Below are 12748 nucleotides of genomic sequence, written 5' to 3' on the forward strand. Positions count from 1 at the left end.
TTCAAATTGTTTAACTTGGGTCAAACGTTTCGGGTAGCCTTCCACAAGCTTCCCACAATAAGTTGGGTGAATTTTGGCCTATTCCTCCTGACAGAGCTGGTGTAATGGAGTCAGGTTTGTAGGCCTCCTTGCTCGCACACACTTTTTCAGTTCTGCCCACAAATCTTCCATAGGATTGAAGTAAGGGCTTTGTGATGGCCACTCCAATACCTTGACTTTGTTGTCCTTAAGCCATTTTCCCACAGCTTTGGAAGTATGCTTGGGCCATTGTCCATTTGGAGGACCCATTTGCAACCAAGCTTTAACTTCCTGACTGATGTCTTGAGATGTTGCTTCAATATATCCTCGTAATTTTCCTCCCTCATGATGTCATCTATTTTGTGAAGTGCACAAGTCCCTCCTGCAGCAAAGCACCCCAACAGCATGATGCTGCCATCCCTGTGCTTCACGGGTGGGATGGTGTTCTTCGGCCCCCTTTTTCCTCCAAACATAACAATGGTCATTATGGCCAAACAGTTCTATTTTTGTTTCATCAGACCAGAGGACATTTCTCCAAAAAGTACAATCTTTGTCCCCATGTGCAATTGCAAACCGTAGTCTGGCTTTTTTTATGGTGGTTTTGGAGCAGTGGCTTCTTCCTTGCTTAGTGGCTTTTCAGGTTATGTCGATATCGGACGCGTTTTGCTGTGGATATAGATACTTTTGTACTGGTTTCCTCCAGCATCTTCACAAGGTTCTTTGCTGTTGTTCTGAGATTTATTTGCACCGGCGTACGTTCAACTCTAGGAGACAGAACGCATCTCCTTCCTGAGTGGTATGACGGCTGCATAGTCCCATGGCGTTGATACTTACGTACTATTGTTTGTAATTGCTCGCAAGGATGAAACAGCTTGTGGAAGTCAACAATTCTTGGCTGAATTGTTTTGATTTTCCCATGTCAAGCAAAGAGGCACTGATTTGAAGGTAGGCCTTGAAATACACTGCTCAAAAAAATAAAGGGAACACTTAAACAACACAATGCAACTCCAAGTCAATCACACTTCTGTGAAATCAAACTGTCCACTTAGGAAGCAACACTGATTGACAATAAATTTCACATGCTGTTGTGCAAATGGAATAGACAACAGGTGGAAATTATAGGCAATTAGCAAGACACCCCCAATATAGGAGTGGTTCTGCAGGTGGTGACCACAGACCACTTCTTAGTTCCTATGCTTCCTGGCTGATTTTGGTCACTTTTGAATGCTGGCGGTGCTTTCACTCTAGTGGTAGCATGAGACGGAGTCTACAACCCACACAAGTGGCTCAGGTAGTGCAGCTCATCCAGGATGGCACATCAATGCGAGCTGTGGCAAGAAGGTTTGCTGTGTATGTCAGCGTAGTGTCCAGAGCATGGAGGCGCTACCAGGAGACAGGCCAGTACATCAGGAGACGTGGAGGAGGCTGTAGGAGGGCAACAACCCAGCAGCAGGACCGCTACCTCCGCCTTTGTGCAAGGAGGAGCAGGAGGAGCACTGCCAGAGCCCTGCAAAATGACCTCCAGCAGGCCACAAATGTGCAAGTGTCTGCTCAAACGGTCAGAAACAGACTCCATGAGGGTGGTATGAGGGCCCGACGTCCACAGGTGGGGGTTGTGCTTACAGCCCAACACCGTGCAGGACGTTTGGCATTTGCCAGAGAACACCAAGATTGGCAAATTCGCCACTGGCGCCCTGTGCTCTTCACAGATGAACGCAGGTTCACACTGAGCACATGTGACAGACGTGACAGAGTCTGGAGACGCCGTGGAGAAGGTTCTGCTGCCTGCAACATCCTCCAGCATGACCGGTTTGGCGGTGGGTCAGTCATGGTGTGGGGTGGCATTTCTTTGGGGGGCCGCACAGCCCTCCATGTGCTCGCCAGAGGTAGCCTGACTGCCATTAGGTACCGAGATGAGATCCTCAGACCCCTTGTGAGACCATATGCTGGTGCGGTTGGCCCTGGGTTCCTCCTAATGCAAGACAATGCTAGACCTCATGGGGCTGGAGTGTGTCAGCAGTTCCTGCAAGAGGAAGGCATTGATGCTATGGACTGGCCCGCCCGTTCCCCAGACCTGAATCCAATTGAGCACATCTGGGACATCATGTCTCGCTCCATCCACCAACACCACGTTGCACCACAGACTGTCCAGGACTTGGCGGATGCTTTAGTCCAGGTCTGGGAGGAGATCCCTCAGGAGACCATCCGCCACCTCATCAGGAGCATGCCCAGGCATTGTAGGGAGCTCATACAGGCACGTGGAGGCCACACACACTACTCAGCCTCATTTTGACTTGTTTTAAGGACATTACATCAAAGTTGGATCAGCCTGTAGTGTGGTTTTCCACTTTAATTTTGAGTGTGACTGCAAATCCAGACCTCCATGGGTCGATAAATTTGATTTCCATTGATCATTTTTGTGTGATTTTGTTGTCAGCACATTCAACTATGTAAAGAAAAAAGTATTTCATAAGAATATTTCATTCAGATCTAGGATGTTTGATTTTAGTGTTCCCTTTATTTTTTTGAGCAGTGTACATTCACAGGTACACCTCCAATTGATTCAAATTATGTCAATTAGCCTTTCAGAAGCTTCTAAAGCCATGACATCATTTTCTGGAATTTTCCAAGCTGTTTAAAGGCACAGTCAACTTAGTGTATGTAAACTTCTGACCCACTGGAAATGTGATACCAAAACACTCAAAAATCTTGGTTATGCCACGTATTCCAAACTGTATCAGACACGTGTGTGCCCTGTTCTGGACTATTCCGCAGGAGTGTGGGGTGCTAAGAGGTATTTTAAAAATGAACATGTTCATAACAGAGCAGTACGTTACTTTTTAGGTGTCCACAAGTTTGCACCTATACTGGAAATAACAGGGGACATGCTGGGAACCCTGTTAGGCTGGGAACCCTGTGAGGTGAGATGGAAGGTGTGAATGGTGAGACTGTGGAATAGACTGTTGGATATGCCAATTGCCAGAATAGCAAGTAAAGTTTTTCAATAGGATCTATCCATAGGGGGAGCCTGGGCAACTGAAATGTCTGACATTTTTCAACAGTCTGACTGTGAACATCTGTATGAAAACCAAATGAAGGGAGACATAGATATGATTAAAAAACAACTGTTGATGCAATATGAAAAAAAATGGGTGGAGGAGATTCATCATAAACCCAAATCGAGAACCTTTTGTTCGATTAAGGGTGAATTTGTGTGTGAGAGATACAGTTGAAGTCGGAAGTTAACATACACTTAGGTTGGAGTCATTAAAACTTGTGTTTCAACCACTATTTTGTAAATGACATTGCTGAAGTCAAGGATCGGTAGGATAGTCAGTTTAACGAGGGTATGTATGGCAGCATGAGTGAAGGAGGCTTGGTTGCGAAATAGGAAGCCGATTCTATAATTAATTTTGGATTGGAGATGCTAAATGTGACTCTGGAAGGAGAGTTTACAGTCTAACCAGACACCTAGGTATTTGTAGTTGTCCACATATTCTAAGTCAGATCTGTCCAGAGTAGTGATGCTAGACGGGCGAGTGTTTTCTTCAATGGAAGCTTCTCTATGTACAGTGCAGTGTCCCTCAGGGCAGTTACTTCGGGCCCTTACTCTTCTCTATTTTTACAAATTATTTCCATGGCCTTGTACGAAGCTAGAATGACTATGTATGATGATGATTCCATTATGTTCCATTATTCCACCTATGTATGAGGATGATTCATTGTATATAGACTTGTTTATACTGTATTATTGACTGTATGTTTGTTTTACTCCATGTGTAACTCTGTGTCGTTGTATCTGTCGAACTGCTTTGCTTTATCTTGGCCAGGTCGCAATTGTAAATGAGAACTTGTTCTCAACTTGCCTACCTGGTTAAATAAAGGTGACATAAATAAATAAATAAATAAAATTCCACACTCTCCATGTCAGCACCCAAAGTCAGTGAGCTGACTGAAATGCTAAATAAGGAGTTACAGTCCGTATCAGAATGGGTGATTAATAATAAACTGGTGTTAAATACATCTAACACCAAAAGCATTGTATTTGGTTCAAAACATTCTCTAAGACCTTAACCTTAACTGGAGTTGTACATAAAGGGTGTGACCACTGAGCAAATTGAGGAAGCTAATCTCGTAGGTATAACATTGAATAGTCTATTAACATGGTCAAGTCACATTGACAAAGTTGCTGTGAAGATGGAGAGGGGTATATTTGTTATAAATATATCTTCTGCATGTTTACATTTACATTTACATTTAAGTCATTTAGCAGACGCTTTACACACAAATTAACTGTACTAGTTGTTTAGAGTATGGTCTTGTCCCATCTTGATTATTGCCCAGTAATATGGTCAATTGCAGCAAAGAAAGACCTAACAAAGCTGCAGATGGTTCAAAACAGAGCAGCACACCTTGCTCTTAAATGCACATACAGAACTAACATCAACAACATGCATGGCAGTCTTTCCTGGTTGAGGGTTGACGAGAGACTTACTGCTTCTCCTAGTTTTTATGAGAAATGTTATTGTGATGAAAATTGCAGATTGTCTGCCTAATCAAATAACATTCAGCTCAGACACCCATACATACCCCACAATACATGCCACCAGGGGTCTCTTTACAGTCCCCAAGTCCAAACAGATTTACATAACAATAATGAGGCTATATACAGTGGGTACCAGTACCGAGTCAATGTGCAGGGGTACAGGTTAATCAAAGTAAATTGTAAAGTGACTATGCATATGTATAGATAATAAACAGAGAGTAGCAGCGGTGTAAAAACAAAGGGAGGGGCGGGGTGGGGGGGGTCAATGTAAATAGTCCGGTGGCCATTTGATTAGTTTAGTTGTTCAGCAGTCTTATGGCTTGGGGGTAGAAGCTGTTGAGAAGCCTCTTGGACCTAGACTTGGCGTTCCGGTACCGCTTGCCATGCAGTAGCAGAGAGAAGAGTCTATGACTTGGGTGACTGGAGTCTTTGACAATTTTTGGGGCCTTCCTCTGCAACGCACCATATTATACAGAGCCATGATTGCATGGAACTCCCTTCCATCTCCAATTACTCAATCAAACAGCAAAATGACCTTTAAAAATACGATTAAACAACACCTTATGGAATGGCAGGGACTGTAAGGGGACACACACACAGAAACATTATTTTTTAGTTGTACTGTTTGTATAATTTCTTTGTTGTATTATTTGTATGAAGTTGTATTTTACATTTGTGTGACTGTTCTTGGCTATCGGTAACCACGTTTCCATCCAGTTTTCATGCGAGTAAAGTCATACCTTATAAAAAAAATCACGACAGCTGTGTTGGAAACAGGAAGTTTCGGTCCAATTTTATAAATGCCGACAGATCATTTGTTCATCCGACATGTTGGGATATTTTTGTATCGGAAAAATGTAATATGCAAGAAATAACGGTGGAAATCCCCAAAGTCGCAAATACTGATATAATAACCATCATATAAAAGCAAATTTGGAGTCGCGTGATAATAATGTGTGTGGTCCTCCCACTACGACTCAGGAAACCATGAAGTTTTTTATACTACCGATGAAATAAATGATGATGAACTGCACAGTGTGGTGAAAGTGCATGTGATGAGCTTGATGCTCCTTTCCAATAAATATCGAGGGTCTTATTCTGGTTACATGATGATCGATGCTTGGTTGCTGTTTGACAAGTAAAAATAATGTTGCTCTTATCCATAATAATCTCATAATGTAGACTAGTCTACCTGCACTGTATCTGCGAGCTGTTGGCTATAGCACACGTGCCAAGACTAGAGTGGGCACATTTACTATATAACGCAATAGTTTTTGTGACAAAACCATCAGTAGAGTTGAAAATGCGATGGAAACCCATTTAACTTCTATTTTGCATTTGGTATATTGGAATTTAACCTCAAACCTTAGTCAGTTTGATCAAATCGAAATGTATTTGTCACCTGCGCTGAATACAACATTCGGCACATTATCGTGAAATGCTTACTTACAAGCCCTTAAACAACAGTGCAGTTCAAGAAAGAGTTAAGAAAATGTTATCAAATAAACTAAAGTAAAAAATAATAAAAAGAAACACAATAAAATAACGAGGCTATATACAGGGGGTACCGGTACCGAGTCAGTGTGCGGGGGTACAGGTTAGTTGAGGTCACTTGTACATGTAGGTAGGGGTGAAGTGACTATGCATAGATAATAAACAGCGAGTAGCAGCAGTGTACAAAAGAAATGGTGGTCAATGTAAATAGTCCGGTGGCCATTTGATGAATTGTTCAGCAGTCTTATGTCTTGGGGGTAGAAACTGTTAACACATCACTGGTGGAAAAATATGCATATTATTTCATGCCTATTTTTGAGTATTTGCATGAAAATCTGTCGCAAAATGGATGCAAACCTATCTACTGTATCAGTATTTTGTTACTTGTCATGTTTTGTGTTTTTTTGTGGACCCCAGAAAGAGTAACCACTGCTTCTGCAAAAGCTAATGGGGATCCAAATAAACAAACAGACACTGGTGGGAGATGTCTTATACAGATATAGAGAATGCCTAACATAGAGCAAAACATAAAAAGCAAGAACCTATGTTTCAAGTCCAAACGCATGGTTTAATCTGTCTTTGGCCCCTGAGAGAGATCTTTACCAATAAAATTGTATTGGATTTTAAACTTTGGATGAACAAACATGAACTTTACTTACTGCTATATTAGAAAGCAGTTTGAATCACAGCCAGCGAGGCCTGGAGAGAGATAGCAACATTGGTTACTTAATACCCTGCAGCATAATTACAACAACCTGGAACTAGAGTTACTCTTAGGTTAATTTACCTTTCCTTGACTGCCCATGATCTGGTCACAGAGCTCTAGGAGGGGTGCAAAGGGATTACATTTCAAAACAGACAGAGCTGAGGTCAGAGCCAGGGGATAAGGTAGCCTTATATGGGCCACACGCTACAGGCTAGACAGGAGGGGAAAACACACATCTTTAGTCACCTGACAAAGGATAGAATCAACATGAGAGGAAAATGGTCATTTGGCATTAGACTGTAATGAGTCTTGTCCATAAAGAGGAGGAATCCCATTCTGCTAAGATTGAGATTAATGCATGTATGATTGCCAATGTATGACTTAGATATCCACTTACATTACTATTTTTGTTTGCTAAAATAAGCATTTAATAATGAGGTTCACAACGGTATATAGCCCCGCTATTGTTATTTACTGATGCTCATGAATTATTTGTTTCTCTTATTGGATGAAAAGCGTGCCCAGAGTAAACTGCCTGCTACTCAGTTCCAGTTGCTAATATATGTATATAATGATTATGTTAGGTCACCATCAAGCCACAGAAAAACACAGCCATTTTTTCCAGCCAGAGAGGAGTCACAAAAAGCAGAAATAGAGATAAAATGAATCACTAACCTTTGATGATCTTCATCAGATGACACTCATAGGACTTCATGTTACCAAATACATGTATGTTTTGCTTGATAAAGTTCATATTTATATAAAAACAATCTGAGTTTACATTGGCGCGTTACGTTCAGTAGTTCTAAAACATGCGGTGACATTGCAGAGAGCCACATCTATTTACAGAAATACTCATAATAAACATTGATAAAGATACGACTATTATACATGGAACTTTAGATAAACTACTCCTTAATGCAACCGCTGTGTCAGACTTTTTAAAAAAACGTTACAGAGAAAGCAAACCATGCAATAATCTGAGTATAGCCTTTAGACAACAAAGCAGCCAAAAAGATACCCACCATATTGGGTAGTCAACATTACTCAAAAATAGCATTTTACATTTTCACTTACCTTAGATGATCTTCATCAGAATGCACACCCAGGAATCCCAGTTCCACCATAAATGTTTTGATTTGTTCCATAATGTCCATCAGTTATGTCCAAATATCTTCTTTTGTTAGGGCGTTTGGTAAACAAATCCAAAAGCGCATTCAGGTCGCGCCTAACGTTGAACAAAAAGTTCAAAAAGTTCTGTTACAGCCCGTAGAAACATGCCAACCTAAGTATGGAATCAATCTTTATGATGTTTTTAACATGAAACTTCATTAATGTTCAAACCGGACAATTCCTTTGTCTGTACAAATTAAGTGGAACCTTTCACGTGAGAGCGCCAGACCGAGGCTGTGGCACTCTGCCAGACCACTCACTCAAAGAACCCTTATGAGCCCCTCCTTTAAAGTAGAATCCTCAAAACAGGTTCTAAATACTGTTGACATCTAGTGGAAGCCTTGGGAAGTGAAACATAACTTATATCACCCTGTATCTTCAATGGGGGCCGAGTTGAAAAACTACAAACCGCAGATTTCCCACTTCCTGGTTGGATTTTTCACAGGTTTTCGCCTGCCATATGAGTTCTGTTATATTCACAGACATCATTCAAATTGTTTTAGAAACTTCAGAGTGTTTTCTATCCAATACTAATAATAATATGCATATATTAGCTTCTGGGACAGAGTAGGAGGCAGTTCACTCGGCACGCTATTCATCCAAAAGTGAAAATGCTGCTCCCTATCCCAAAAAGGTTAACAAGAAGTTTATCTTTCATTCGATGTATTGTACTTGTTAATGTATGAATGTTACATATTTCTAAAAAATATTTTTGAATTTCGCGCGCTGCCTTTTCAATGGAACCCCTAGCCATAAGAAGTTTAAGGGCTTGTAGTAAGTAAGGATTTCACTGTAAGGTCTACACCGGTTGTATTCAGTGCATGTGACAAATACATTTTGGTTTGATATGATTTTGACTTCATGGGGTACATTCTGGATCAATGGCCCATCCAATAACTCTAGATTAGACCTATCATACTCCCTGATGAGAGCTGGAGTCTATCACAAAGTAATTTAGTCATTTTACATCCATATTACATAAATAGTCAGTGCAATACTTTATATCTTATAATTTTATATCAAGCTAAGGCTATGAAGGATTTATAAAGAGTTTTAAACTCTTATTTGGTTCATAAATACCTCAAAATGGCTACTAAGGCCTACAAATGCTTTGTAATACCACGATTCTCACAAGCAAAAAAATGAGATATAACAAAGATAATTGTACAGAAAACAGATTGTTCTACACTTACATTTCTATGTCAGGACAGTTTTCATTCATAAAATATCCAGATATAATAAATATTGTAGTAATGAAGGATATGGTCATTGTGGTATATCTTGTGAGTGCATACTCTGCTTGTAACTTCTCTAGAGGGGTAATATACCACACTCAAACTATTGCTATGTAATATATTCCAAATCTTTACACATTATATTGGCATCAGAAAGGCCCCAGAGTTGGTTGGTTTTTGGAGATTGCTGTGTTGATCCAATTTTATGTGACTATTCCATCTTGGCTAGTTTCTGAGCCAACTGTTTATTTTTTGCTCTTGTTTCTTGTTGCTGTTATGGCTACCTTTGTGAGGTTGTGTGCCATTTTTATAATTGAACATACTAGAATATGCATACTTCGATTAAATATATCTACCAATTAGTGTTTGACATAAAAATCCTAATACATCATGACACATTTTCTTCCCGACAGTGAACTATGTGAATGATTGACAGTGCGATTTAAGGCTGATTGGTGTTCTCTCTGCAAGTTTCTATTTCTCTGCAAGTTTCCATCCTCCTACTCAACTATATTTTGGAAATTGTGACCTCTACAACAACAACCAAGACAAAATGCGGCTCTGGCTGTAATCCCTTGTAAAGTTCTCCATTGCAAATAAACACAGTTCCAATACTCCAGTAACTCCACCAAACAGCTGAGTTGCATCTAGGCCTGGCTGGGAATGACAGGAACGAATCAGGTCATGACCTGTAATTAATTAGATTTTCAATCTGGATTGGGCTCTTGGCATTGCCTTCTCTAGTGTATGAGCTGGACATATGCTATGTTTTTCTCAAACCACTAAATTGGGTTTACACTGCAGTTCCAGCAGGGGTAAGCCATTAGTTAATCAAACTAATGAGGATTTCCCTTTTCTTGAGCTGTCTTTTCCTGTAGATAGACAGATTGTGTTTTTAGGGCTGGTCTGTTATACTAAGATGGAGAAGGATCTCTCTCATTTGTCCAATATGATGTTAGGTTTTTATAATACTTTGGCGGCTTTGGGTATGCAGTCAATAAAAATGGTCTCATGCAACTCAATGTTTACAGTTGAAATGTAAAGTATTTTTGTTGGAGTGCTAAACCTATCCTAAGGTCCCGGAAATGGAAATGCCTTTTGAATCCAGTGCAAGACAGAGACAGATGGACAGAATTTATTTCATTAACACTATGGTCACTAGGCCTACAGAAAAGAACATCCATTCTAAGGGATTCATCTTTAAGAAATTCCAGAGATAAACTCAATTTCCAAATCAAACAAAATGTATTTCAAAAGCCTTTTTTACACCAGCAGATGTCACAAAGTGCTATACAGAAACTCAGCCTAAAACCCCAAATAGCAAGCAATACATATTTAGAAGAACAGTGGCTAGGGAAAACTCCCTAGAAAGGCAGGAACCTAGGAAAAAACCTAGAGAAGAACCAGGCTCTGAGGGGTGGCCAGTCCTCTTCTGGCTGTGCCTTCTCTAACCGTAAAGTGGGAAGATAAGTCATCAAGTGGGGAATGAGATTAGACTGGGCTGTATTTGTATCATAGGCCTTCATCACCTTGGTTGCATCAGACCATCGTCCCTTTCCCTGATAGCTCAGTAGTTAGATGCTATATTCAACAAAACCATGTTAAGATGCTCAGATAAAGGTAAAACATTTCAACTTTTTTTATGAGAGAACTGATAAAGCAGCCACAGAAATCAAACAACAGAGTGTGCCTCTTCTGCAGTGTAAAAAGCTGATTGGCATTTGTGTTTTGGTTGTGGTTTGGGTCCAGGGACGGCGGAGGGTATTTTCTTCCCCTGGTAACATGGGAAAACACATAATAAACAAACACAGTCTGTATGAGTCTCTGTCTGACTGAGTGTTAATCCTGTTTGCAGGAGTTGGAGAATCTCTCTCTTTGTCCCGTGTTCCTGACCCCATCGTCGCACGCTCAGGGAGTACTGTAGAACCCTACACCCTCTCCCCATGGCACGAAAAGGTATTGTCTGTCCCCCACCTTTGAAACGCCCCGACAGATAACCTCATTGCGCACAAAGACGATGAGGGCAACACAAGACCGGCATGATTTCAAGTAGGCCTTGAGGATTCCTCCACTGTACACAAATCACAAAGGGAATGCCACCAAGATAAGAGCAGGACAGGTGTTTTTATTTGAATTTTTACTAATCTCTCTTCATTTACTCAGCTTTGACCCCCGTGCTTCATCGAAACCCCACTTCTATGATCAAAAGCTGCTTCGCAAGAGCATCTAATCACTGAGTGAGCCATTCTAGGAGGAGAAAAGTGTTCAAAGAAATGTACAGCAAAGGTATGCTGCTCCTGTGAATCTTCAGAAGTTAAAATTCCTTCAGCGGTGACACAATTGTTGCCCACATGAGTGGCTGAGTTGTTTTTGCAGCTTTCAAACACAAAGGAGAAAGAAAGTGAGTGAAATAATATGTTTTCCTTTTTATGCCCAGGCTCTGAAACCGCATCCCTCTTTCATGGTGTCAGTCGTTCTTTTGTGTATGGCAGTGGCGGGACCCTTTGACACTGTGGTGGTTATCCTCTTGATACCCGACTCCCATTGAAGCTGTGCTCTCTCACTCCTTTGTTCGCTCGTCACCAATGTGCTACCTACCCTGACGGAGACAGAGAGAGGAGAGCGCAAACTGGTAACACCATGCAAAGTCCAAGGCCCCCACCACAGCAAAACAAGCTCTCAGGTAGAATTTTCTTTAAGGCCATACGGCATTCTGGACAGGTACAACTGTGGATAGTCTGATCATAGTGTGTGTTCTTAACTCTTACTCTCAGATTTTTTAATGAATAGTCTCTCTGTGTGTCTCTGTCTCTCTCAAACACACAGACACACACGCAGATACTCACACTCTAGACAGACAGACACACACACACATACCTCAGTGGGCAACACAAAGGCCTCTCCAGATACAGGATACCACTGTCAAATCATTCCTGTGGGATTTCAACTCCATTCCAAAGCTTCCTTTGAGAAAGTTCTTAGCGGATTATCACGAAAATCGTCAGAACTCCCAGATAAGAGGCACCTCTTCTGACAACTCAAAGTGGCTGCAATGTCATGGGGGAGATAACGGCCGGGGGGGGGGATAGTTAAGCAACATTGTGGTAAGACCTAAACAGATCACAGATGTTTTACACCACTACAACTTCTCACTTTTTTACTGGAGTCTAAAAAATGTCACTAAAATGGAATTTGCAGTGTTATGTATTGACCTGGAGTAACATTCTCTCCCTTATTTAAAAGGTCAAAGATTCAAAGTAGTGTAAGACTTTGTAATATTATTTAATGTTTTACGGTAAAGGTTGCAGGTATTTTCCATCATTATTTTATGAGTCGAGTCTCACAAGAGATTAGACTATTAAATATAACTGCGAGCAGCAATGAACGGGGTTCACAGGATGACAGAAAGGACCCAAGATCGGTTGGATAACAAAACAAGCACACTGTCATGTAGGAACTATCTTCCTGTGTGTAGTCAGTGAAAGCATTACCATGTTTAACTCTCAATAACACGGTGACGCAAGTTAAGTTTGGTCTACTCCTGTAGTTTTGTTATCTTTGAATGCAGCAGGTAAT

This window comes from Oncorhynchus nerka, linkage group LG22 (genome assembly GCF_034236695.1).
Source record: "Oncorhynchus nerka isolate Pitt River linkage group LG22, Oner_Uvic_2.0, whole genome shotgun sequence".
NCBI lineage: Eukaryota > Metazoa > Chordata > Actinopteri > Salmoniformes > Salmonidae > Oncorhynchus > Oncorhynchus nerka.